Genomic DNA, 22,984 nt, shown 5'->3' on the forward strand with positions numbered 1-22,984 from the left:
AGTTTGGACTATGACGAAGACGAGCAAGCCTTTGTTGGGGAGTGATCGGGGAAGAGTCGAGTACAAGAGGAAGGTGGAAGGAAGAAAGCGCCAGAAGCGCCAGGTGCGAAGATAGACCATCAAAGAACTCCACAGCAGAGCAAAAAAGAGAAAGGCAAGGCTCACAAAGAACAAAGGCTCAACCATCAGATCCAACACAAAGCCCTCAAGATATTTAGAGGCTTGGACTACTCTCTCTAGTAAAAGAAAGGAAGCACAATGGGTGTTGCTCTATTTCTTATTAGTGAGGTATTCTTCTGCATTTCAGTATTATGGGCATTCTTCCATTCTAGTCTGGCACCAACAGTCAAACTAGGAGCTCCACGGCCACCTGTTACTACGAACTTGTTTTCATCTGGCAGATAAGCTTTTGAGAAGAGACCACTTTGATAACGAGCTTTCGGGTTGCCGTAATGATACCGCCCTTCGGGGGAACAGGAGAATAGCATGCATGGGAGAAGGATTTAGGGAAAGGTACCCACCTTTTAACGGGAGAAAGGCCGCTTATGTGAAAACTTCCTCGTAGTTTAAAGTTCAAATAGATCAGGTGCCTATGTTGTTGATACACCGAAAGATACTAACGCTATGCTCCAATGCGGGATGAGGGCCAACGATTGTGATGAGTGGGGACCTTAGAGCTGAAAACCTACATACAGTGACCCTTATGGGCAGCGCCCTGGGCTGGCTATGTACGAGACATCAAACCGTCTCCCGGGTCCAAAGTTTCCATTTCCAGGCCTGATAGTCTTCAACTCAAAAAAGTAGGGCGGAGAACTAGTAAGAATTGTGCCTGCCATTCAATTCGTGACGTGGATGATCCGCCGACGGAATCGATTAGGTGAAATGGCTATGCAAAGTTTGTTTGTTCATAAAGGCTGCATGCACCAATGCAATTCGTACTGCATGGCGATATTACTCTACCACTCTATAAATGGTATATAGATATCTTCACTTCATCACAAAGAAATTGAGTACTAGCATGCATTGCTATGGATGCTGCAACCGCAAACAGGCTTTCTGCAATTGCTACCGAAATGGAGCAACTGCAAAATGAGATTGAAGGGCACCGTAGAGTGCTAAACAACCAGTTGAGAAGTGTTAGAACAATGGATCCTGCAAAGAAAGAAGCGCGCATTTGCGCTACCAGAGAGCGCATAGAGGGATTGGAGGAGAGGCAGGAAGCGCTGTGGGTGGAGCAGCAAGTGCTCTTTATTCGTCTAGCATCTCACTAGAATAGAAGAGTCCGTAGACTCTTTTTAGTTTTCTAAGGTTGGTTTAAATTCAATAAGTGTCTGGAGACATTTGTTTTCATCTCAGGTGTTCTTTGTCTTAGTTTGATTCCGATCTACTCCTATGCTAAGTGTCTTTGTTTGGTTTGATTTCTTGTGTTTGCATGTATGGGCTAGCCGTCAGTGTTCAATGCTTATGTTAATATAATAACGCCAAAATGTGCTGCAAATTCATGTTCAAGTTGAAATAAGGCAGAAGGGCTAAGTGTACTACTGGAGATTATATATTCCAGCTCTGAAGTTTCCTTTTGAGCCCCCATTCCACTATGGTTTGGATTCTAGTTGAAGCGTGCGACCATCTATTCAGATGAGGAGACCGAGTAAGAAACCACTAAGCGGAGAGCAAACAGATCAATCTCTATCTATGAGTTTCTCAACCAAGATCCACTATTCAACCAAGACCCGCTAACTAATACTTTTACGCGAGCTTAGTTATTGGAAGTTGCAGCCGAGGAACTCTTATCCCTAGCCACAGTTGTTGCAGCACAAGGCTTTGTCGCGATTGGGTCATATGTCAGTACTCTCACATTCCCCGTGGTCTCCCTAGTATGCTGAGCTGAACTGAAGTGAAGTGAAGCTGCAGGCGATGATGGACTGATCCCATGCTATTCAGGCACCTGACAACGCTGGCTCCGACGGTGATGAGTCTGACGGTGGCTCAGATGTTTCTCTTCCTGATCCTTCAAGGTCCCCCGTTCCTGACATCGTCCAAAGGCTATTGGCGCTCTCCCATCTGACAGTGTGGGCTCTGCGTGTCGCCTATGGCAACACTACCCGAGTGGTCTATTGCATAGTGGATCCACAGGTACCCCGTCGCTGCTTCGTTTTTATCAACATCCGGTAAGCAGAACGGACAGAGAACTGTCCTGATTTCTCGTAATGCCGGGCCCAAAAGTCCTCCATCCGCATAGCAGCAAAAGTAGGCATTTCTTTGATACTTACTCACCTGTGGCTAGATTTACCACCATTCGAGTACTACTATCACGGGCTGCCTCGCACGGTCTTCTCGTTCATCAGATGGGCAGACGGCTTTCCTTAATGGGGAGTTGGATGAGGAAATTTACATGGAGCATCCAGATCAAGTGTACCCGTGCATTCGCCTAACCCCGGGTTTTTTCGATCAAAATGAATTTTTTTTAGAAAATAAGCCCAAAAAGCATCTGACCTTGAAAAGAATTACCAGTTACTTGATCCATCCCTGTGGTAAGTGGGAACGAATGTGACAGCCGATGGTAGTAGGATTTCCACAGGTTGAGCTCCTTATCTTTTGACTTTTCTAAGGATAGCCGAGTAGATATACTCGAATGGGATGAATCGAGCACGAGAAATCACTAGGCACAGGGGAGCCCTAAGGAAGAGGAGTAATATCGTTCTAAAGTTCACGAATTCGATTCATTTTGGAATCGATAAGTGAACACGGAATCTCGTCTTGTTCCCCTTGGTTCCGAGTCAATTTCGCTTGTCAAAATCATTCAATCCATAAGTTTTTGTTTTTTCAATCGGAATTTGGGTCACCTGAACACTTATTTTCTCTTTCAAAAGTGGTGATGGTGTGGGTAAATTCCATCGATATCTTGTTTCCCCTTTCCGAGGCAAATATTGGGGAAATCAGTGATTCATTGTTACAAAGAGGGCTGAGCTATAAAATCTATAAAATGGAGCTTGATCGGTAGCTTCGGCCTCCTAGACCCAAATTAAGTTACCAACACGGAATTACATTTGAAACCTGACTTCCTGTTTGTCATTGGAAAGAACGGAAGAGCATTGTATTCCTCCTAGGAAATAATACAACAGGTAAAAATAAGAACGGAGAAGATTCGTTGATATGGAGCTGGTCCATTTTACAAGCGATCCCCTATTCTGCATCCCGAAGATCATACGGCCCAGAGCCAGAGCGATCATTACAGATATATAGGGACAACAAGAATCAGTAAATACCGGGGATACCTTACTAAGCATTTCCTAGATCTTGAGTTAGGCGTAGCTACTTCCTCCCCCCATGTTCTCCTGATTCCCCATCCTTCCGCTGAAGCTAAACCAGTATCAGTTGATGGCGAGCATAGTAGAGGCGGCTTTATCGTAAAAAAAGCAACCGGCTTTCGAGTAAAAAATAACTTATAGAAGCACTTGAGCGTGGTTTCGGCCTATAGCCTGAGGGAATGTTTTTCAAAATCGACCCGATTTTGGGCATTCGTAGAGGGGAAAGACAGCCATGCAATAAGCGAGGGAGAGGTCTATCTTCCCAAAGTAGCCATTCAAGGAGACAAGTTCTACCATTGTACCTTGACCTGTGGAACTGGAGAAGCTCCTTTATTGCTATAGTTCTTGTTGAACCTTTTCTAAAGTCAACAATTTCTGCAATCAGGGAGGAGGCATCGCCTTACTTGCTATACCTTAAACCTCATCAAGAAAGTAAGCCTAGCGAAACCGCAATCCCAATCAAATAAAAGATCAGATGGGCTGATCCCTGAGATCGACCGCTGTTGATTTTCTAGTTTTTTAGCTGACTCGAGACCTTCCATAGAAAACCGAGTACGAGCAACGGTCGGGTCTGCTGCCCCTTCCTTCTCAGCGTACATCTGCAGATTGGATAAATGGTTTCTCTTCGAATGTATGATACAAGAAATGGGCTGAACCGATCTACAGGGAATGCAATAGCGAAAAGAATTCCACTCTATCTCATATTTTTTTATCCTTTTCAAGGGCCAACCTTGGGCCAAGGTGAGCGCATCCGGGCCTATTTCTCTTGACCTCTTCAGTTGTGCAGGCGCAAATATGAACTGGTCTAAGTTTGTTCTTGATGATCCCCACAAGCTTCTCTTATCTACTTGAATGCAAATCAGAAAAGAGGAAGTTGCAATGCATTTTATTTTTAGGAAGAATAAAAGACACATGGATGGTATCGATCAAGAGACATGGCTAAAGGATGGAAGTGAATTAGAATCAGACGGTCTTCGAACGAATTCCCAATAAATGGAAGATCTACGTGCAACGAATTTCGTATAAAAAGTAAAGTAGGCGATTTCACAGAGAGGCCTATTGAACTAGCTCCCATGCATGGATCTGCATTGTGTGCTTTCGCCGGGGCGAGAGTGAAAAAGAAATGTACCAAGAGTTCCGTATCAATTAGGTTTGCCTTTCCAAAGAAATGAGATAAGGAGCAGCAAGGCCTCGCAGAGCGTCAACACCGAGACATTGTAGAGCAACGTCTTGCAACTATGTACAAAGCCTCCATTCCCCTGTGTGTCGTGTTTGAAAGCACAGTCTTTGTCATAAACCGATTACCCTCCGCTCCAAATGGCTCTACCAAGGATCCCACAAAGTTCCCGAAACCAAGTTTCTCAGAAAAGGCCTGGTATCCATCTACTCACAATAATTTGAATGTAGAACTGAAGAAGCACAATTTCCTTCTTCGAGAGGAATCCAACCAAAGAGAAGCGAGCATCATAATAGCTTGATAAAAAGATATTTAGTATAAGAGGACGTTCGCGTCAATTATCACGCCTCTGACTGCTGAGGACGAGGTTCGGGTTAATGATATTGTGAAAGGTGTCATTAAACCGGGCCTGCCTCTGTTAGTTATGAGGTATATGCCATGGATCTCATCTATTCCCCTTAAACAAGGGATAACGTGGGTTCCGACCTGGAATCTGGACCCCCAATTAGAGTGTGTTTAAAGAGATTGGAGGTACTATTCCTCGGTCTCCGTATCCAAAGATACTGGTAATTAGAGCTTCAAGTGTTCGGTTCTACTCTCCGTTTTATTCATAGTAAGGGAGAGCAGTTCAGTCCACTTGCTCTTTGGCCACATCGGTTGAGGTTTGCTCTGTTCAGTTCAGTTAAAGAAGAGATGGTATCTTGCTTGTTTCAATTATCCGGGCTCGCCATCAATAGATACTGGTTTCTCTTCTGCTGATGTCGCGTCAATTGCCCGAGGGAGCATAACACTGCAGGCCGCAATGAACATGCCCGCCGCATCTCGGATAATTGCTCCAGTTGCGCCAATTCCAGTATCCGAGACAAAAAGCAGCATCCACGTGAACTTTGACTGTTCATAATATGGGAAATTCCGAGGTGAAGGATGCCTGCTCAGGTCATGATATCACTGATCCAAACTATGCTACACCAAATCTGAATCCTGACTAGTTAGCGAATCGTGTGCTCTGTGCGAATGTCTTTATTAGTCTATTTTATTTAAGCCCAAAGGATCTTCGAATACCGACTGGTCGTCCCAATCCAATCTCCCTTCTGCTTATTCCAATTTTTCCTATTCCTAGCGAATCAAATGAGATTTCTGTTCTTCCATCAAGAGGAGATAGTTATCGATAAAGCAAAATTGAACCTATTGACATAGAATGCAATCGAAATAGAGACAACTAGGAAAAGACCGAAATAAGAAACTTCTACTCCCTAGGTGGTTATTTGCCGCATAAGACAGCGGTGGAAGCTGAAGGAAAGATTGGGCTTTGAATCTAGGTATGCTTTCTAAGGATTGCGCTGCGCCTAGCCTACCTTTACGAACATACCTCTGTCTTTCAAACAAAGCCCTGTGTGTGGAACTACTTAGATTTGTTTTCGAATTGCTTTTCTCGGGCCATCGAGAAGTCAGTCAGCGGTTGGCTTGAGTCCTCAAGTTGGTCTTTAAGACTTAGCAGGGCCCTACACACAGTACACCTCACCTTAGTAGAAGGTAGATTTCTCTCACCCTATGTGCAATCAAGCTTAGAGACTTGAGCCGCAGAATTCCTTGCCAACTGACTGAAGAAGCTCCCTACAGTGTCCAAATCGAGGGATCAATCCAACAATCTTCTCCTTTACTCAAAGGAGTAGGTGGAAGAGTTATGAGAGAAATCAAGCGATAGTGCTTGACCAGTAAGAAGTGCACCAGAAGTGTACTTCGAGCGATGGGAAGCTAGCCTGAAAAGGTAGAGCAGAGGTGCTAACAATAATAAGAATCTTTCATCCTGCAAGTTACTCATAATTGAGAACTGGTAATGTGGATTTTGTTCCATGCAGCTACACCTTTTCGAAAGCAAATTCGAGGAAATCGCTTCTTTCTTCCCATCCCGACCTGTATCACTTGACTTTTAGATTGGCAAACTAATACCAGGGTGATGACTTCACTTCTCTTGGGAACTTGCTTCTTCCTTCACCGAAGTTAGTAGTTAGCTTTTATGGGCAAGGTGCCATACTGGGAATCCAGTCAAATGGGCCAAAGCAATCCAAGGCAGAAGGCCCGTTTTAAATAACTAATCTCGTGACTTTTGCTACCGGGGGTAGGAAGGAAGCAGTGAGATCCACGGAGAACAAGCAAGACCAAGAACAAGAATGAATGCTAGAGCATATGCAAACCCTAGATTATTGTGATGGCAGCCCGGTCAACCACACGCTGGAAGCGGATGGCATTCCCAATACAAGCCTGCAGATCCCTGGACTCTATTTAAACATTGGGAAGTCCTTGACATGAATGCTACATTAAGCACTTGCCACACTGACATATTGATGAGCAAGCCCAGAGCCCGAATCCGGATGCATGCTTAAGTGCTCGGAGGGCAGAGCCTGGGCCCCGATCGAGCCAATATGTCGAACGATAACGTTTAAGATCCTTGTCCCCAAGATCTTCCATATATTAAGACTAGTTCGATCTGCCTTAGATAAACATATTCCAATAAAAAGGTTAAATAACATATATAGGTATCTGCGGGCATTGTGAATCAACTAATCTATCTAGAAGTGAGTCAATATGTGTTCATGAGTGATTATGCTGTAGGTGCTTCCCCTCTGTCGAGGCTTGTATGTATAAATGGAGTATTGACCTTAACTTTGAGTGTGGGTTCCGGTTTTGAGTGAATGGACTGATTGCATTGTTGTTAAGAGTGGGCTGGCCTGCTTGAAACACCAATGTGCTATAGATACAAGTACCCTTCCCTTGGGGATCGATTAACGGATTACTCAGTATCGGATGGGTGAAAGCCTTATCCATCACCTTTAAGCTCCTTGTACGCCAACCTACTGACAAAACAGGATTTCTAGCTGCCTCCTCCAGTGAAAACGAACTAGTAAACATATTATTAGACCTAGGAAAATAAGAACTCGTCGAACAGAAGAACCGAGTACTATAGAATCTGAAACACACATATGCGAGGTATTAAACATACCATTCCTATTTATAAATAACAACATATTACCGCAGCGCTAAGAAAAGGGTTTGAAAGCTCTAAGTGGTACGATAAGTGGAATGAATCAAACGAAGTGCATCATGAGGGTTGGGGATTTAGCATACGCTCTACTATCAATTATAGGTTCACCTATGCCCCAAGAAAGAGGTGCAGAGGTGGAATTCAATAGATTTAAGCAACTTCAGTATGCGGGTAGCAATGCTTTTTGGAATCCAAGAGAAGTTTGAATCGGAGGAATGACCAACACAGCTGGCATGGCTTTGTTGAATCAGGATTTGATCACAGGAACGTTGTTGAAATAACTTCTTTACCTCCCGTAAAATCCTTTATGCCTGATTTCAGTACTAACAATAAATGGCTAAAAACATCCTATTTTTATGGTAAAATATGGACAATCATATGGGAAACGAATAACGAATAGAAGTAGCCTAGCCTTTTCTTTCAGTCTCGGTCTCTAGATTCCCTTGTTCTTACTGTAGCTAACACTTGTTATTGCAGTCAAGGAGCCAGGAGCCTTCAATCACATTTGAGCTTTACGCTCTTCTCCTTCTTGGGGGTCGGCCTGTAGTAGCAGGCGTACAGGACGAGGCCGAACAGCGCATCGAGGCCGAAGGAGATGACATTGCCGACGACGTTGCGGGCCGCGTCCGGGGAAATCATCTTGCTTTGCTTGCCGCGAGCGGGTGGGGACTTGGGATTGGTTTGGATTGGACGGCCCACGCGGCGAAAGGGAGGGAGAGAGAGAGCCAAAGCAATTGAGATTTGGGAGTCGGTTGAGGTCGAGGGATTAGCTTATATAGATAGACGCGGCGGGGGCGCGGTGTTTATCCGGTCTCGTGTTAGATCCTATGATTTGGTTAGTTAGCCTATGAGAACAAGTCACAAGTTTCTTGTTTGACTATGCATCCAGTTCGTTGCTATCTCTATCTTTATCTACATGGATATTAACATGCACTATTCTTGAGAGTCAAGACACCGTTTTGCTTTAAAGAGCCAAATAAATCCCAGATAATTACTAATGCACCGTTGAGTACACAGATTCTTTTCCTGTTCGTGCTGGAGTATAGTAAGGAAAAACTGCTTGACCGAATCAAGGTCAAGACAACTAGTGTGATTCCTACACTGGGAGAATCGTGGATATGTAGGGAATAGATAAATGCCACCCGCCTAAGTAAAGAACTGTTACAAATAAAGAGGAAACTAATAAGGATAAGTAAGAAACAAGAGAAAAGAAACCATATTTGATACCGGAATATTCGGTTTGATAACCCGCAACTAATTCCCCCTCTGGGTAATCTTTCACATTCGGCCAAAGAAGAAATTCTAAAAGTAGAAAGCCTATAGGCTGACGCCAAAGATTCCATAAAAAAAACCATATTTTGGCTGTGCCTCAACTATATCAACTGTACTTGAACTGTTAGATAATCATAGTCGATAATAACATCACAGCTCCCACCGCTATTGCAAAACCGTACATGAAACCTTAGCTTCATACGGCTCCTCTATGATCAGAAAAAAGGACTATTTCGGTATTATCCCCCAGGTTTATCAGTTGCAGGTGAATCCTGTGAAACATCTCTCTCGAGGCTAGTAACAACACTTGGAAATGAAAAATGAGCTTAGCGGCTGTACCGGGTCAAGACCATAAACACCACGAGCCGGTTAAGCAACAGAAGCTGTGGGCGAAAGCACACTCGTCATTCTCAGACCTGCGGTCGAGGTACGTGCGAACAAGTTCCCATTCTCTATGTTTCATGGCCTATCAATGAAAGTCGGTATCAGGCTGGCTTGCTTGGCGGGTCGTCTCCTTATATACCTAAATCCTCGTTTCACTCATCTGTAAAGGTCTACCCTTCGAAAGGTAGGTTGAGTTCCCCCGTATGTGGCCAGCCACACTCTACTCGCAGGTAAAATATTGGCGTAGACAACAGAGAATGTGCTAGGTAGGAAACCGAAGGAACTCTTACTATACGAGAATTTGCAATTCAATATGACAACCGATCAGAAGGGATTGGACGATCCCAATGCGTTGCCCTCCTTCGCAATACCGGAACTATCTGACCGAGCTCCATCAACACAGAAAGCGGAAGGGACAGCAGATACGGATAGACTGGATCCGGAAAGGGATTTCAGCCAGTCCTTGCCTATTGCTGGGCTGGTTGTTTTGTCACGGTCCGATTAGTAGAAGGTGAGTGAGTAAGACGAGGCCCCCGAAGCGTAATGTAGAGCTATACTGCTCTTGTTTTTCCTTCTGCCCTGCTTAGGAGAACTTTGTCTAGAACCCACTTTAGCTAGCTTTCAAGGATACCATTACAGATGAGTGAAGCGAGTATACCGTTTCTGGAGCTCCCGAGGTAGCGCAGTAGCGGAAGCCCTTTCTAGTTCAAGCAGTTCCAATTCCTATTCTGCTTCACCACTTACACCACACTCTATTGGTTCGCCTTGTGGTGCCTTTTGATCAAGGTCTACTTTGGTTGATCCACTTTCTTCTACAGCGCATTATCCGCATCGAAGTTAGACAGGTTCCTACCGCTTCTTGATATTATGGATTTTGCAATCCCTGAACGCCAGTGCTTCTACAACCAACGGATACTATTTAACATAAATAATAAGTAGACATGGACAAACAAGTGTGGCTACACAGAGTGAGGAAAAAAACATGGTGGTACCAGCATTGCGTATCACTCACTATGCTTTATGTAATATGGCTTAAGCAATGGTAAAATGGGAGTCCTGAGCAAAGCACATCTGATCGATATGAATGAAAGATACATCCGTCTTTTCTTCTCCTTCGAAGGTTAGGTATCCGCTCGTTAGTTCAGCGCCGCATAAATACTGACTTTAAAAGGGGCGACTCCCGCCTGTGCTTAAGTTGTTTCAAGCTTGTAAAGACTCGCGATCGGAAGATTGACCTAGTTTTCTTTCATCTGAAACTCTACCTAATGGTTCAGATTCCCCGGGTCCATGGGTCCATGGCCGCTTAGCATAGATAGCCTTGTTAGAGACATGAATGCGGGGTTCGGTTTCCAATTGATTTGTATTCACCGGGACCTCCCCTTATTGGATTTTCTCCACTTTTCTAGTTGCTGTGGAAAGAATGTTGAGAAAATGAGTTTAAGGGGTGGTTTTCTATTTACTTTTTTTCAGCCTACGTCGTCTCTCTTCCAGAACCTCACAATCATCAGTGTCTAAAGTTTCATGATGAATATTGGTTTCACATTTTATTGCTTACGTGAGGAAATATCAATTTGGAACTCGAATTTGTATTTGAGTTATGATGAGGAGTGAGGTAGATTCGCATTGTTGAAGAAAGCGAAGAAAAAGGATGCTGCTATGGCTTGCTTGTGGCTCTTTCTTCTATTGGCTAGTCTCAGGCATGATAGTTTCCATTTCTTTTGGAAAGCAAGTGCGGCTCAGTCATAAGTGTTAGTAATAGCATGAAGTAAGTTGTCGGTAGCCGGCATTAGGTAAAAGGAAAAGCTTCTCAAAAGCATCCAGAAATATCATGGAATGGTGATCGAGATCACCTTCACGGGAATCATCCTTTGCAAATTGGGGGAAGGGAACCAATCAAGTCACCAAGAAGTTCTCGAAACTTGGTTTAGTATTAAGGTTCTTCTCTTCCAGCATTTAGTATTCAAGTTCTTCTCTTCCAGCCCCCCGGCCCCTCTTTGATAAGGAAAGTTTGCATTTCTCAAATAAAAAATGAAAAATATGGTTCGATGGCTCTTCTCCACTAGCAGGGTTACTGCTTTCTATTTGCACTTTTGTATTAAGTTTCCTTATATATACGATTTTTTATTATTTTCTATTTGTCTATTTTTATTTTTAGTGCGTTTTATTTTGATTATTCTTCTCCCAATTTTAAATCTTTTCGGAGCCTCCTTCATTATTACTCTTCCTCCAGAGATTCAGGATCCCCAAGCTCTAGCTCATTTAGCAGGGCTAAACTTCTATCTGAGCCTTTACGAGCAGGATCCTGGATGGGTTACGTTCATTCAGAACGAGCTTAATCACAATACCCCTCTGGAGGACATACCTGGACGGCTTAAGCTCTCCCGAATGGAATTACGTTTATCAAAGAATAGGGCCTTATCTACGATCGAGCCCTACTTGGTCGATGAAGCGCTTCGTTCCTATCTGGACCATATTCACGCAACTGATTCTTTCACTGTTCTCCAAGCGTCTTATCAAGATCTACGGGAGAATGAGGGAGGATCTGTTTTCTTTAGAGATGCTGTTTCCCACAACCGGGATCTCCTTGAGGCGGAAAGCTCCGCAAGGAGGTGCCTGGAAGTGGAACAGAGGATCCTATGGGAAGAAATCCCCAAGAGCAAGGCAAGTCTCGAAAGAGCTGAGCACGAGCATGCTCTCGACTTGTTTAAGTCAGAGGATCTTAGAAGGGAATTAGAAAAAAAAAGAGCGGGGTAGCTCAGTAATTCTGATTCTTTTCTCTTCCAGCCCCCGGGCGAGCCCCTCTTTCTTTTCTCTTCCAGCCCTCCGGCCCCTCTTTGATAAGGAAAGTTTGCATTTCTCAAATAAAAAATGACAAATATGGGACTCTCTATTTCATCTTCGATGCCATTGCAGGAGTGATGGGCACATGCTTCTCCGTACTGATTCGTATGGAATTAGCCCTACCCGGCGATCAAATTCTTGGTGGGAATCATCAACTTTATAATGTTTTAATAACGGCTCATGCTTTTTAATGATCTTTTTATGGTTATGCCGGCGACGATAGGTGGATTTGGTAATTGGTTTGTTCCGATTCTGATAGGTGCACCTGACATGGCATTTCCATGATTAAATAATATATCATTCTGGTTGTTGCCACCAAGTCTCTTGCTCCTATTAAGCTCAGCCTTAGTAGAAGTGGGCAGCGGCACTGGGTGGACAGTCTATCCGCCCTTAAGTGGTATTACCAGCCATTCTGGAGGAGCAGTTGATTTAGCAATTTTTAGTCTTCATCTATCAGGTATTTCATCAATTTTAGGTTCTATCAATTTTATAACAACTATCTTCAACATGCGTGGACCTGGAATGACTATGCATAGATTACCACTTTTTGTGTGGTCCATTCTAGTGACAGCATTCCTACTTTTATTATCACTTCCGGTACTGGCGGGGGCAATTACAATGTTATTAACCGATCGAAACTTTAATACAACCTTTTTTGATCCTGCAGGAGGGGGAGACCCAATATTATACCAGCATCTCTTTTGGTTCTTCGGTCATCAAGAGGTGTATATTCTCATTCTGCCTGGATTTGGTATTATTAGTCATATCGTATCGACCTTTTCAAGAAAACCGGTATTCGGGTATCTAGGCATGGTTTATGCCATGATAAGTATAGGTGTTCTTGGATTTCTAGTTTGGGCTCATCATATGTTTACTGTGGGCTTAGACGTTGATACGCGTGCCTACTTCACCGCAGCTACCATGATCATAGCTGTGCCCACAGGAATCAAAATATTTAGTTGGATCGCTACCATGTGGGGAGGTTCGATACAATACAAAACACCCATGTTATTTGCTGTAGGGTTCATCTTTTTGTTCACCATAGGAGGGCTCACTGGAATAGTTCTAGCAAACTCTAGGCTAGACATTGCTCTACATGATACTTATTATGTGGTTGCACATTTCCATTATGTACTTCCTATGGGAGCCGTTTTTGCTTTATTTGCTGGATTTTACTATTGGGTGGGTAAAATCTTTGGTCGGACATATCCTGATACTTTAGGCCAAATCCATTTTAGGATCACTTTTTTCGGGGTTAATCTGACCTTCTTTCCCATGCATTTCTTAGGGCTTTCGGGTATGCCACGTCGCATTCCAGATTATCCAGATGCTTACGCCGGATGGAATGCTCTGAGCAGTTTCGGTTCTTATATATCTGTAGTTGGGATTCGTCGTTTCTTCGTAGTTGTCGCAATCACTTCAAGCAGTGGAAAGAACCAAAAATGTGCGGAAAGTCCTTGGGCTGTTGAACAGAATCCAACCACACTAGAATGGTTGGTACAAAGCCCTCCGGCCTTTCATACTTTTAGAGAACTTCCTGCGGTAAAAGAGACAAAAAGCTAAAAAAAACCTCTCCTAACTATGAAGGAAGTTTCATAGAGATAGGTGTGGGGAAATAAGTTCTTCATTTGAAGAGTTAGTTGGCTGGCCTATCGGCCCGCAGATTAGGAAGGCTTTTATCGCCAACTGAACTGCGTAACCAAAGCGATTCCTTCTTGGTGGAGATAGGTGGGTCCTGGTCCAACCTAAGTCAGTTCGAACCTGACGGGTCGTTCGTTCGTGTGGAGAATCTCTCTCCTTACTCAGGATTTCTTTATCTTCTAGGCGAGGCATATTCATATGTCGAAGAAGGGGGAAGTGTCTCCATTTACGCTCATAGAACCCGGAAAAAAGAATATACCGTCGTTTAAGGACCAAGGATGCGATGTGTGAAGCGTAGGTTGGAGTAGCAGGAGTATGCGACAAGCACTTGCATGTTTGATGTGGGTCTGTAACGACATGAATTAGAACACTTGGAATCCTCGCGGATATAGCTGCCACGAGGGCTCTTTCCCACTTAATAGATTCATTCCTTCGTTACGGCGGTTGAGGGTACTTGCCGTTCACAGATGCTATCAGAGTAGGAAAGTTAGCCAAGTTATCCTGCCTAGTTTAGATAAAGCACCCCGATCATACCAGCCGCAACCGGATCATTGTATACATAACATAGTTGAATTTGAGTAAATTCTCTCTGCCTTTCCCATTTCCAATTCAAAAACCACTAGGCATAGAAGGAAATCTTTCCCGGTAGAAGGTTCTCAGTAATCAGCAGTGGGAATAAGCTCTTCCAGTCTTTTTCGCCTAAGAAGGTTTTGGAGGAGGAACCTATGGGAACGGAAGTCCTGCATCGAGATTATTAGTTGCTTACCGCTGCACATTTTATCAAGATCAACCTGTGGGAATAGCCGTCCCTTCCTTACCAAAGAAAGAAAAAAGGAATGACGCGGTCTGGTTTACAAGTAAGAAAGAAATAGGATAAGGGTAAAGGTGACGTTTTAGCTCTTCGTTCCGCTCTTGGTTTACAGGCTTTGTGAACCGGACCAGAAAAGGGGGCATTTTCTGGGTAGGTTTCCCTATTAAGTCAGCACCGGATCAAGATTGGAGACCCACCACAAGCAGAGAACAAAAAGCCTAAGAGTGGTGACCAACCATCTGCAAAAGGAGTAATAGAGCAAAGCGGAGAAGAGAAGGGGGAAGAAAAAAGGTTCCTAACTCATTGGATAGCTTAATCTATTGGTCAGGGATCCCATCTTTACTTTATTTAGGTGCCTAGACTTTTCGGGGCATAGGGTATATTTCACAGTCCTTTGAATACGCCTTCTCTTTATGTATAGAGCTCTTAAAGAATGGATCAGCTCCTAGCGAAAAAGTCCAAGGTCTGAATACCAAGAGCGGTCAAACACAGTGATCGGTCCCGGTCAATGGGTAGAAAAGCCCGCCCTATAATCTGAAGTAGTCTTCGACTAGGTATATAAAATGGATAAAAAGAAAGAAGGGGAGGAGAGGAGATAGATGCATTTCACTAGGCGTATATGATATTGGAAAGAATGGAATGGAGTAAGCTTAGGCCAGCCGATAAGTCATCTTTGTGTAACTTCCCATATGCCTACTTCTAAGCTAAAGTAAGGAAATAGGGTGAGATAAGGAAGAATGAGCCGAACGAAGACGTAAGGTTTGTTTAGATGTAGTCTTTGTGCTTTTCAAGTTGCTTCTTGCGAAATCAACTAAGTTCGAAAAAGCCATGCCCAGGTTTCCGAGAGTTTAGATAAGATATGTCAGTTGTTGGAGGATCAATATTATCCGGGGGATCCATATATTATGAGGGAGTATAGAGAGGGGGTCTAGAGATAGTACAGTCTGTAGTGAACCTATTCATTAAATGGACTTTTCCCTTACCTCTCATCAGCTTCCCTTTCCCTTGCCGGTGCAGTGCCATCTGGATACCTCATAAATAAATCAAGCAGGCCGGCTAGTAAGCGATCCCGAGGGGCTATCTTCTCTCCCATGCTGGTGCCTTGCTTAACTCAAGTATAAAGTGGAAATGAAAGACAAAATCCGGGGTGATAAAATTACATTTGAATCTTGAGATCCAAGAAGAAGGATAGCTTCATGAGTTCATTCTGACTCCTAGCTTAGCTGGAAAGCTTTTGCTTGTATCTGGTAGTGGGTGTAACATCCATCATACTCAAACAGAAGAAGGTTTGCTTATCTAGCTCCAAGGCAGTTATAATCATTTACAGAACCAGGGTTTGCACCTACTGAGGAGGAGAAAGGGCCGACGACCCATACTAGAACTCCAAGATAAGATATTTCAGTCGATTAGACGGCCGAGGCCTTTAATAAGGTCCGGTTGTGCCAACGAGTTCTTCTAGTTATGAATCGCCGTAGGGAGGTAGCATTACATTTGTATTAGCAAAATAGAGCTCCTCATAGAAAAGAATGGCGAAGAAAGTGTTATAGTACTTTCTTTCTGTTCAGTCCTGGAACTTATTCTTTTCTGATCGACCTATCAACAGTAGCGATCATACCCCGTCGAGCGAGTTAGGAGCTGCTCACAAAGAAGGCCGAAACCAGATGAGATGGCCGAAGCAGATACCAGAGAATAGGTTCCTTCACCGAAGTCTACTTTATTTTAGAATTCAAATTCAATTGATGTCGCACAGGCTGACCATTTTAAATAGGTGGAAACGGGAGACTGGAGAAGATGATCACACTTTGGAAGAGAGACAGTCGCGTACCTGCCCCGGGAGGGGGCTTTTGTTTGATACAATCACTGAACTCAACCGCTTAGACTGGAGATGGCACTTGAAAACTCGTACAGAAATCTATCAACTTGACTTAGAGGAAGAAGTGGCAGGGGGTAGGTCGGCTGTTTTAAGTCCGGATGGTTCCTCTTGTTGGCATGGCGTTGGTATGCCTCGCTATCCTTCAACTCTGGATCCACCATCCTTCAAAACAACAACTACCAAAACACGAACTCAACGGCTTAGAACCGTAAACCATATACCTTCTCGGTAAAACACATCTCAAACAGATTATTATCGAAATGAATGGATTTTATCGCCTTAAGTAAGAGAAAAGGTTCGTGCTTTCGCCAGAAATTGACTACCTACACATTGATTGGATTTCTTCTTCTCCCAGATCCAATAGAAGTTTCCAATGAGTCATTGCCAACTACTTTAGCAGGAATGATCGAAAGCAGCAGGGGTTTAGTGATCAAGCTCTAACTTTAAAGTCCCTGCCAGCAATACCAATCCCATGCTCTTCGATGGTTCTTACGCTCTGAAAAGAATCCTTCTAAGCTTTCCTCCTAAAAATAACCTACGTTCCATTATAGACATAGAATCTATCGTTGACCTACCCAAAGTCTTCTTTTGGTTCCTAGAACCATGCAGGAAAATCACTTGAGCAGTGACAGGTCAGCATCAATGGTTTTGAGATGAAAAAAATCAGTCAAACAACACTGGCAGATCGGCAATCCGCTCGGGACCTTCGCACTTGACCATCGTAAAGGGATCGTTGTTGCTTGGTCCATCGATCCGTCCTTCCACCCCAAAGCTGGTAATCCAGATCAGAGTTCTTTGGATGGCATGTAATGGATTTCATTATGAAAAGGGTCATTTTTTTGATGTTGTAAACTCATATCCAGAGAAATGGATGACTGGCTGAGGGACATATAGATTACTTCAGATCTCCACCTTCCTATGCTATGTATGCCAACCTTGATCTAATAAGTGGTCTTAATTAATATGCAAGATAGGATAATATTATAAAAATGGTTGGTTTTGTTCAATACTTAGGTAGGGCTGACTACGCCACCTCAGCAGCTGTGACTGGAATTGCTTACAATGCATCTGGCCACTGACTGAATTCGAAGTAGGGCCAGTGTATAAAGACCGGCTTATCTCTCTTAAGACTTAGTCCACTTTCTACTAGAATCATATTTTCTAGTTTGCAAGCAGGTGTGCCAGCTGTAACAAAAACTTACGGCTTAGGTGGATTTCTTTACTCAGTCTATAACTCAGGCTTTTCTTTATAGGACTCCCACACAAGTAAGTAGCTAGCTAGCTGGTATTTCCAAAGCCAAAAACACTGCTGCATTCGAAAAGGCGAACCGTGCGGACCCGACTTCTTCCTTTTATGCTGAAACTAGGGCTCCCTCTGGGTAATTCTACCTATCCGTTTGGACCACGTACCTAGATAAAGTAAATCATTTCAACCTAAGTTGTCCTCAGCTACAGCAAAAACAGAAGAAAGCAACAAGTTCTCCGTTTCCTGTTCCCAAAGGGTGTGAATGGAATCAATAATTATATATATAAAGTTGACGTAAGTTGTATGGATTCGGTGCCCTCAAGTAGGTACGACTATGGATCATTCTATTCCTTTCCTTTAGGTAGTCCTAAAAAGCAAAACGTAATGGTAGAGGATGAAGGAAACAAAGAATGAAGTCTGCACCTTTGACTACTGATGAACCACCATTTCGTTCTTTTCTTCTTTGTTCGGCTTTCACAAGCAAGATACCTTGAAGCAGGTGACAGTCTATAGCCCAGGAGAGTACCATTGCTGACATGATACAATTGGCCTTCCTCTTCAGATTTATTTAGAACTTCAAGCGTTCAAGGCAAGGTTGTGCAATCTCTCGTACCTGCGAGAAAAGGGCTTATTTACTACTTTTTATCGATCAATGGTCCACCGGTCCCATCCAATGAGTGGTATCTGAGTATCATAGTATCATAAGAAAGTTCATTTGTACACCCGCTTATCTTCTATAGAAACTTATCTCTAAATGATTTTTAGATAGGATGTTTCTGGAATTACCCCTGCTACGTAGAATGGGATAGTGTCAACGTCCTTAATTATAGTACCGAAGATGCTCGTAGGCTGGTCGATGGAAAGGATGGCTTTTATTCAAAGAGATGGAGATCCTGGTTTAGCAGCGGTTGCCCGTCCTTGGGTTTATGTCGAGCTTTTCGTATTAAGCACTGGGAGTAGAGAAATCCTAGGGTTACTTTGTCTTCCTCTTCTGTTCTTAAATATAACTGAAAAGCATCCTGTTTCTTTAGTTGCCTCAAAGCTCAGGATCTCCCCATGTTTCTTCTGGAGATGTGTCAGTGGCTTTGCAATGATGCCGAAATGGCGAACGAAGCGCCTGTAATAGCCGACCAAACCTAAGAAGCTGCGGACTTCTTTGATTGATTGCGGAGAAGACCTGTTGGCAATGTTCTTAATTTTGTGGGTTTCAGTGGCAACCCCATGCTGGCTGATAGTATGGCTGAAATAGGATAACTGGCATTGAGCGAAAGAGCACTTTGAGCGTTTGACTTGCCATTGATCCCTTCTTAACAACTCAAGCACTGATTGCAAGTGGATTGTGTGATCTTCAAGAGAGGCACTGTAGACTAAAATGTCGTCAAATAACACCAGGGCGCATTTGCGCAGAAGGGGTTTGTTTGAGAGTGGCGTTCATGGCTCCCAAGAAGGTGGCTGGTGCTCCCGCGAGGCCGAAGTACATGACCTTGTACTCGTAGTGCCCTTCCAGAGTCTGGAAGGCTGTTTTGAATTCATCGCCAGCTGCCATACGAATCTGGTGATAACCAGCTCCGAGATCGGGTTTAGAAAACCATGAGGCACCAGACATCCAGGAGTTCTTCGACTATGGGCACTGGATACTTGCTGACGACAGTCATCGCATTTAGACAGCGATAATAAATACATAAACGCCAGGAGAAAAAAAATATAAGATTTTTGGTCATAGAACCCCTGGTACCAATGTTTATAGAACTGTCCAGAATTGATAAACAGAAGCAGCTTTGAAGTCATGGAGAACGAAAATAGGACCCTGGCTCAAGCCCATCTAGTGATTAACTACCTTGGGGAGAGCGGACTCGCTGATGACCCTCCTTGGGAAACAAATGAAGTGGGTGGATTGGAGTTCGTCTCCGCCAATTAGAGATACGGTGCTGACCCAAGCTGAGTGAGTGAAGGCTCCGGCTTGACCTACTAGTTGTTTGCTATCAATACATAACTAGCTGACAATATGCTATGCTTACTCTCCGAGCACTGAAGCTATCGTGAAGTGATGCAACAAAGGTTGGTGAAGGTAAAAACCGTCAAACAGAGAAATCTTAATCGTCAGAACAACGCTGAACCTAACTTGTACAAGAGTTGGTAAGAAAGTGCAAACGTTGAGTAAGAAATCGCCATAGGGCGGCACAAACAGAAAGAAAGGCTTCTGCCAATCGGAATAGGAATGCGAAATCCCAGTAAAACGGTGTTCAGTCGAAGATAGGAGGATTCCTTTGATCCATACCGTCATCTGACGGACTTCCTGCTGACTTCGTCAATTGCTCTTTATCGCTTAATAGAAGGGAAATTTCATGAGATAGATGAAAAAATGAATATCAATCGAGAAAAAGCTTAAATAGACACAATTCGTAATAGATACAATTCGTAAGGAAGAAGTGATCAAAAGTACGAGGTCGGCATAGGAGATATGATGTGTCGGAGGCAGAAGGCACGGAGAAGTCAAGATCTTCCAAGATAAACCCATTCCGATGCCTATAAAATCAGGTGCACCGCGTCTATACTACAAAAGTGTGATAGGTTTCTTCGTATTTCTTCCGCCGACATCGCTTTCTTATTCCTAGCACAATTGTTTAGCTAAGTTTGCTAACGAATCAGGGAGAATCAACAACGAACACCGCATTTTGAAAAGGAGACGTGATTTATTCCTACCGTCCTGAACACGTCTAGAAACAGCAACCTCGTACATAATACCATTTCGCATTACAGTATCCACTTTCAAGTCGGGGTGAAACTTACTAAGATGTTGGGTCATCAGAATACCATCGAATCGACTCATGTTATGCCTGGAATGGAATAAAAACATGAGTCAAATGCATCGTAGTCCCTCAATCGAACAGTCAACTAGTTCATATCTAACCTTATGTATTCTTTTCCCGCACCTTAGCTTCAAATAATTGAATGAATGAGTGCTATTTCAGAGTTCCAGTTTAGGTATTAGCTCGCTACAGTTTAGTCAGTAGTTCTGTCCATTTGTTCGGTGAACTAGTTCTGGATATAAGCATTAGAATGAGAGTGGCTACGTATTCGGATTACTTGACTCGCTTTCCTGTTTCCGAATCCCTTCTTGCATACAATCCTAATTCACAATCCGATTCTTGCTCGATTCTATAATGAAAAATAGACCTTGTGCCATGGATTTGATGAAGCTTGAAAGGACTCCCCTTGTTCGAAGCCAAAGATAAGAAGCATACGGGTGACAACCCCAATCCTTATATATCAATCCAATTACCGGAGGAACGAAGAACTAAGTTTGCCTGACGCCCGAAAACAACTTGTTTGTTTTGGTGGAAGAGGAAGAAATAGAGAAAGATCGCCGCTTTTCATACGCTAATTCGTGATTCAAAGTAGAGCGAGTGAGGGAGCTATACCCGGGACTCAATCAACATATGCCAAGTGTTCCGTAATCTATGGGCAGCACTCCGTAGGAATGTTATAGTCTAGGCATGTCGTAGTAGTCATTAGACAGAAAGAGGAGAAACTTAACATGTCTTATTCCGAATTCCTGCGGTTGTCATTATGTTCCAGCAAGGAAATAGTCATTCTTTCATTCCGAGCATTCGACTAACGGCACAGATTTCTAGTGCTATAACAGAAACTGCCCTTAACGCGCAAATGAAAGCCCTCACAACACTCTTTACCTGCAACTGCTCCCGCTTATGGTAGTAGATAAACAGGTGGTGGACATGTATCTGCAGCCTCTGCTGCTGGTAGATTGACTGTTTTATATGGACTGAAAAAAACCGGAGGGTAGTGCTTGAGAATGCTACTCTATTCCTGGAATTAGCCATCCCCTTCTTTGACTATTCGACCTGCTCCTCGAAGCAAGGAAGGGAATGAAGATGGCATTGAATGCCCTTTCCGCAATAAGGATAGGAGTTGGCTTACCGCATCTACCTTCTCATCGTGGGATAAGGGCTGGGGCGTTAACTTAAGTACTAAAGCTGCTGGAGCGGCTACCTTCATTGATTCCCCACGAAGGAATCGGAATATCGCTACTTCCCCTTACTGCCCTAAGCGGGGGAGATGGATTAAAAACCTTGTGTCAAGGAAAGGCTGTCAAAGTCGTTGACCATTAATCCGGTTGAAGGACAAATGGATAGTGAATCAACGGAATCGAGTTGTTCTAAGGATTCGGATTCGGCAGTCGAGACATCTATATCTATGGAATTTCAAAAGAGAGAAAAGGATCCGAATCCGACCCAAGGACGAGCTCAAACCTTAGGGTTTGAAAAGAAGAAGTAAAGCTCTCGTTTACTTCAATCAAAAAAGGTAGGTCATAACACAGATTGAATTAGACCTTACTCAATCACTCATCGCTGGAAAAAGTAGAGCGATTTCCTCGCAAAAAAGCACGAGCGAGATATTCTTCCTTAACAGGGATCTCAATTGCGGGAAGAAGTACAAAGGGCAAAGGCAGAAGTGGAAGGGTCAAACTCCTGTATCGGGGAAAGACAGGAAGGATAAAAGTGTAAAATCACTTGTTTGAAACATCTAAAAAATAGAAATGGCTATTAGAAGTTGTATTTTCGGTGTTCAAAGGGAAGGAATTAGAAAAGAGGGAAGCGCTCTCAAGGTAGAATCAGTTCCAGGCAAGTATGTCCATTTAAAGGAAAGAGTCCCTAAACATACAGGTTTTCAGCAAATAAGACGGGTCCTGGTCTTCGGCAACAAAAGAAGCCGAGGCGAGAGCTCGATCAAAGAACCTTTATAGATCCTCATCATCCTACAGTTCTGGATACACAGCGAGAAGGGAATCTTCCTATTCGAATGGAAGATTTTCGAAAGAGAGGGGAGAAATCAATCACATGCGTGAGCGGATCGAGCTATTATATAATAAGTAACGGCTGAAAAAGCTATTCTTGGTAGATCCACTTGTCAAGGCACGGAAAGCCGTGTTCCTTCTCAGCTCACGCTTTCCTGATTGATTTGAAAGACCCTACACACCACCGTATCCTTGGCTTTCTTCCCACTTTCAAAGAACTTGCTATCATTCTTTCGATTCTATCTCCTCGCTTTAGGTCTTAAGCTTCTTATTAAAGGGGTTATGCCACTCCGAGTCCATCAGTGTTGAAGGAATGGACAGAGACAGGCAAAGACAAAGTACTGATTTTACTACCGATAGAGAGTAGAGCTAGAGACAAGATGCCTAGGACCTGGAGGAGATCCATAAGAACCAAGTCGTGGAGAAGATAGCATCAAACTGGAGATAATAAACCTAACTCTCCGTGCTTTAATCGAGAATGGATACAAGGTCGTCGAGCGAAACCTTTATTAGGGGGTAGACCTACCTTGTTTTGTTGACTTATTGCTTTCCAGCAAAGCGTGCCGGCCCTA

At 43.5% G+C, this 22,984-nt stretch overlaps 1 pseudogene; it reads left to right on the top strand.

Moving 5' to 3' along the window:
• The first annotated feature begins 11,569 nt into the window (after nt 1-11,569).
• LOC119292628 lies at nt 11,570-13,588 on the top strand (annotated as a pseudogene).
• The last annotated feature ends 9,396 nt before the right edge of the window (nt 13,589-22,984 follow it).

The sequence above is a fragment of the Triticum dicoccoides genome, chromosome 4B, assembly GCF_002162155.2.
Source record: "Triticum dicoccoides isolate Atlit2015 ecotype Zavitan chromosome 4B, WEW_v2.0, whole genome shotgun sequence".
Lineage (NCBI taxonomy): Eukaryota > Viridiplantae > Streptophyta > Magnoliopsida > Poales > Poaceae > Triticum > Triticum dicoccoides.